This window comes from Pyxicephalus adspersus, chromosome 5 (assembly GCF_032062135.1).
Source record: "Pyxicephalus adspersus chromosome 5, UCB_Pads_2.0, whole genome shotgun sequence".
NCBI classification, from domain to species: domain Eukaryota; kingdom Metazoa; phylum Chordata; class Amphibia; order Anura; family Pyxicephalidae; genus Pyxicephalus; species Pyxicephalus adspersus.
Window position 1 is genome coordinate 51692282 of NC_092862.1, and position 5992 is coordinate 51698273.

Consider the following 5992-nt stretch of genomic DNA (forward strand, 5'->3'; position numbering starts at 1 on the left):
GCGATTACCTTGGAAAGCTGGACACTTTACCTGGAGTCTTTGTTGAAGCTTCACAATGGTCCCATATCAGCCAGACAGGGTCTTTTCCAGCTTTCCCTGGCTGTGTTCACCTTGAATCCCTTTCTCCATCCCAGATAGAAACCTTTTATCAGGAAAGTTTGAGGCGCCTCTCAGATGGTCCACAAACTCTCTACTAAAACTTAACATTACAGTCTAACAGGGAAGCAGTCCTGTCTGCAAATTCCAGGGGCAAAATGCTGCCCCCTTGATAAACTGATACTTGTGTGTGTTTAAACATTTTATATATATTTTATTTCAAGAAACATTGCAATAAACCATGTTGCCATGAATTGGACAGTGCTGTAAAGTACAGCAAATGTAGGCACATGGAGGGAAATGTTCACTGTGTCTGTAAATTTTAACTATCAAACACAGTGATCCGATTGATGTTTTCCTTCTTTTGTCACTATTTTCAAGTTTTTTATAGTTCAGTGGTGAAATATTGACCAATGTATCCGTTTGCTGAACGAGGCCTTAACTTTAATGCTCAACACCTTCTTGCCACTATAAAGAATGAAAATCAAACAGTGATGCCAAAGAGATTTTTCATTACTGTGCTGCTTAAAGCAAGGGAGGGGAGGATTATTATACCAAGGTTGTCTATGTGGAAACAAACCAAGATTTCTTCCTTAATTTGATAAGGGAGATAGAATTTGCTGCTGGAAATCAATGTTTCTCTTGGAAGTCTCATAAAGAAGCTTTCCTACAGAACATAGTTAAAAAACCATCAAAGAAAGAGCTGATTAAAAATACACGTCCAACTACAGTGAATAGGTACTTCTAAACATATCTATTTCCGACACATCTCATGAGATTTAAATGAGTTAAAACTATCTTTTCTGCAGTTGTCATTTGCTTATTACACTATTTTATGCGTTGTTTATTTAATTAATGTTATCATTATTTCTTAGCCAATAATTAGTTTTTCAATAACTATCTCGGTTGAAGCCTCTGGTATATAGCTAACATGCTGTATTATAACATGGCATTACTGTAGCATTTCCAGAACTAAAAAATGTCAGGTTTCTTGAAAATTATATATTCGGCTTCCCATAATTACTGCAAGCAATTTTAAATAGAAATACCAATGCAATCAACTATCATCCAAACTCTATATTATTGCACAGGTAAAAAGAAAAGTGGTGCTAAAAACAGCCTTTATCAACTTTACTGATATTTTAGTGAATTTAGTTTCATGGAGGAGTGGCAGGTTCCTTACTTACATGCTTGTGCTGAAAGGCATCCGTTAACATTCCAAATGAGAATCAATAGAAAAGACTTCAAAATATTCGTGAATAAATACATCCATGGTGTGTTTAAAAAATATACATAATGTTTTACATATATACATTTTTCCAAGGCAGTATTAAAATAACATAGGCTCAGGCTGTTCATTCCCCACACCCCCTTTTACAGGTTAAAGAATTTAGTTCTTTTGAGTTGGTTATGATGAGTCACCGGCTCCTAAATGATCTTTTGTGCATTATTGTTGGCCACCAGTAGATGGTACTGTGTCCTCATGAAAAGTGTGTAACAAACTCCAATGATGTCCCAGTGTGACCAGAGTATAATCCATTTGACAGTTTCCTCTGATCTCCATAATGTAAAGGGGGGTTGTGTGATTCTAGATGTATCCTGGGCAGAGGAGTTTGTATGTGGTGTGCCGCAGCGTGTGGGGGAGGTGCGTGGTATGTGAAAGGCTGGAGCTCCTCGCAATCTTTTTTAATTTTGGTTCTAAAAGTGTTACATTTTTATGTTTTCAACATGTAATTTTTGCATTTCTTCTAAGAAAGTCACTGAATTAGATATGCAGTCAGATAGATATTGTACCGGCACCTTTCGTGTGACAGAGGTCTAAATATGAATGTGTAGTCCAATAGGCAGCACTTAGACTCACGAATCACAGCATTTTGTTAATAAACAACAGACCTGGTCAGGCTCTTCCCTCAGAAAGGAGGTGGCTATGTGAAATCCAAAAAATCCAGTAAATCTAGATAGTGATCAGGCCTGAGCTGTAGATTCCCTGAAGAACCAATGTAGTTCACAGCACAGAGCAGCAGAAATGGCAACAGACCCTAAAGCAAAAGGCTGGAAGACAACTGCCATGCCAGCAAGCAATCCACACACATTTTTCATTTTCCGTCCAATATAAACTGATCAAACCAGGAATCTAGTTACTGCGAGTTAATACTTTTCGGAAATGTTCTTTTCACTGCTTATATATAAACACATGGAGGGGTCTTAGTCTTCAGTGTGATCAATGTGGTGTGACATTCATGACCTTTACAGCCAAGCTTAACCTTCACATTTTCTGGAAGCATCCAGAATTTCAGCTTTGACGCATTAAAAGAAAAACTGTTTTTTTTACTATATATATATATATATATATATATATATATATATATATATATATATATATATAGTATATATCTCATACTATCTTATAAGTAACAAATGGTTTAGGCTGAACCTAAAAGGAAACTTTTATCATTTCTATGCATGTTCTTGCATAATTTCTTCTGCATCTAGATAAAAAGAATGGTAGCACTTTTTTTTCAGGCTATCTTATTTTAAAACTTTATTATACATTTTTCACTTTTAAATTGCTGTAAACTATATTGTTATATAGAAATAATTGAATCATAATATAATCTGTTACAAAGTAAAAATGCCAAGATGTGTGGTATGCAATACCTAGGATTTTCAGAAAAACATTTGAAAACAAAACACATTCTACTAGAGAAAAATCACAGCGCATTTAGAAACATGTTTGCATATTTGCACTTCCTATAGGTAAAAGATATATAGAATAAAGCAGCACCTTCACGAGAAACTATAACGGAGTACATTTTGTTACCATGGCAATCACCATGGTATCTATAAAGCTTACTCTGACTTTGCTTTTCCCAGGAGATTCTATAAGCAGACAGGCTCTGCAGTGTCACCATTTTAAATATCGTAGCAGTAACAGTGTGCTCAGAAGAAAAGAAAAAGTTCACAGCAAAAACAAAAATCATTGACCTTGAAAATTTAGGCACCGTGTATCCATGTAAGCTATAGCTGCATTACATACAGTCATTGCATCATAAACAAAAAAGCATAACAAGATCAAATCAAAACATTAAACTAATAGCCGAAAACACAGTTATAATACATGTGTGTGAACTGTCTACCTTACAATGAATTTCTAATTCAGTATCTGTGATTTAGACACCCCTGCCAGACAGTACAGCTAGCAGCCACATTCCCTGAGACTTCTGTAGACCACCAATAGCTGAGCAGTATAACTGAGATCCACCTCTGTGAATAGATCATGAAGAGGCATTGAGGTTATCGCTTTCAATGGTAGATGAGCAGAATACACTAAGCAGCAGGGATCTGAATGAATTATCTACATCCAGTCTGATTTTGCAGGGGAATATAGGAGGCTGATATCAGGACAGATTTAAGAAGTTTTACAAGCTATACATACAAATAAGTGATTGCTTATTGAATAACATACAATGGGTGATTGATTTTTGAATATATATTTCTATGGTGTTATAAAATATAATATGGTATATTTGCCTAGAATTTAGCTTTACTATCCTTTTGCCAGGGCTCATATACACCCTCAACATTTAAACATACAACTTGAGGGTGTATATGAGGTAATTTTGATACTTTTACTTGAATGCTGTTTTAGTCACTGAGCAGTAAGTATGGCATTTATTGGTTCCGACACTTACTGACAACTGAAACCTAGTGAGGATAGATGGTCAGACATCTGGTGTTTTGGAACCAGGCCTGCAATGGCAGCCTCTATACACCTCAGATGATGGAGTCACATTAACCTGTGCTTTCTCCATGTACAGATGCATATATTAGCTTTCCTTCATACTAAACTATTTTCCATCTATGAAATGCCTAATGGCACAGTGTTTTCTTTAACTTGCTCCTATTCCTGTGGTTTGGTGCTTGGTAATTGGTCAATCTTCAGGCACCATCCATCACATAGGGCTTTAGCCCTTAGAAAACGCAAAGTAGAATAATGTGAGTTTAGCAAAGACTTTTTCTCCTCATTCCCAGCAGTAGGAAAAAAGATAATTATTATAGGATGCTTTAATGGCAACCTGTACTTTACATTCAATAAATAATACATTACCTATCTTCCTTCTTTCTGAATGTAAAGGCTTTTGAAGAAAACATTGCGTTTATTAAGGAATCTTTACATTTTATCAGTGTCTGTAATAACTTTCCTTAATCACAACAAGAACTGAACATTTCATATAAAGCCTTATAGATACTGCATTCGCCTGTACAACAGAGATTCCCTAGGGCTGTATTGTGACACATTTATGTGCCTGGGCAGCATAAAGAATTTGTCTCCATCACTGGGCATATATTTAAGCATATGTAAAAAATATGCTTATGTATGTGTAAAATTGTGAAAAAAAATCAAAGGGCCTTTGCAAATGGTTTTCTTTTAGGCCCTGTTCACACTGTGCAATATCGCTACCTAATGCACAAAATACACTAGAAAAGGTGCATGCAGAATGTTTGACAGTGCACAGGAATGCAAGTTAGTATGATGGTACATGTTGTTCTGCACTGTAACACAAATCTATCGATGAGTATTTGGTGCCATTCAGAAAAAACACTAAATCTCACCAGTGAATGTAGCACAGCGGATCCAAGGGTTGGGAATCGCTGCTGTACAAGGATGAGAGATAATAATAACAAAAAAAAACTATTTACATTTTTGTTGTCCTACATTACAATACATTGACCAGTAAGAATTTATTAAACATTTACACATAGCAACTATACCATGCATAAGTGTCCTACAATTGGTCTTCCAAATTAAAATGTACCAGTGCGTGTAATAAGGAGAGAAACAAAAGTTAAAATGCAAATCAAAGGCAAAGCAAGTTTTAGGAAAAGTTATGATAAAAAATACTTAAAGGGAAAAAAAATCCAAAAACATTGCAAAATCATTATCACGTTACTCTGTAAACAGTTCGGTCATCAATCTCATAGTGAAACTTTGGAACAGGGCTAAAAAATTAAAAAAAAGTCATCTGCATCCCACAGATCTATCAGATACCATACCTGAAGCTAAATTAGATGATGACCAGCTGGGTAGGTATCACAATACAAATTCCAACATCACTAGTTTTCCAACTTACTAGCAAAGCAAATGCAAACACCCCAACCAGGCTGTAGCTAAAGCTGCTTCACATTCTGACACTTCCAATCATTTATCTACTGCTATAATGGCAAATAAATATTTATAACTTGGCAGCAAGCTGAATTCTACATCTGGCAAGACAGAACAATGACGGTATGCAAGTTTTACTAATCAATAACAGCCAATCAGAAACCAATTCTTCCCCGATTTTAGGAAGCATAAAATAATGGCCTAACAAGAATTTGTGCACTTTTACCCAGTCAAAACTTTTTGCTTTAACTTACCGAACATGCTCAGTGTTTTTTTATTCACGGTATGCACATACTAGGAATTATTTATTTCTTTGTAATAAAATCTGGTTCCTATTATTTTTAACATTCCAGAATACAGCAGATCTAAAGGTGTTTTCTACTAAAAGAGCTAATCTACAGATGGGAAGCCCCTCTCAAGAAAGGAGTGGTGGGGTTTTCCATGTTATGACAGAGAGGGGAAAAAAACCCTAAGGATATGGCAGTGATACCTTAGAGATCTTTCTCACACAATGAACACAGTCCAGGTACACTAGACCTTTATAAAACTATAGCCATATTTTTGCTTGCATAAATCTTAACACAGCTGCAAAAGGTTCTGCGCTTACCTCTGCATTCATAATGATGAACCAAGGGGTAAATGGCCTACCTTTTCCTAAACGGTTGATGTGTTTTTTTTTTTTTTGACAATCGTAGGATATTTGTAATAATACACTTGGTTCAGTTGTTTGAA

At 35.6% G+C, this 5992-nt stretch overlaps 1 protein-coding gene across 1 annotated transcript in view; it reads right to left on the minus strand.

Annotated features, from left to right (window-relative positions):
* Nucleotides 1-2608: 2608 nt before the first annotated feature.
* TMX3 (thioredoxin related transmembrane protein 3) overlaps nucleotides 2609-5992 on the minus strand; it is a gene marked incomplete in the record, with an annotated part of 42236 nt that continues 38852 nt past the window's right edge. Inside the window, 1 exon segment of the mRNA XM_072411498.1 lies at nucleotides 2609-5992. This exon segment is cut by the window's right edge and continues 830 nt beyond it.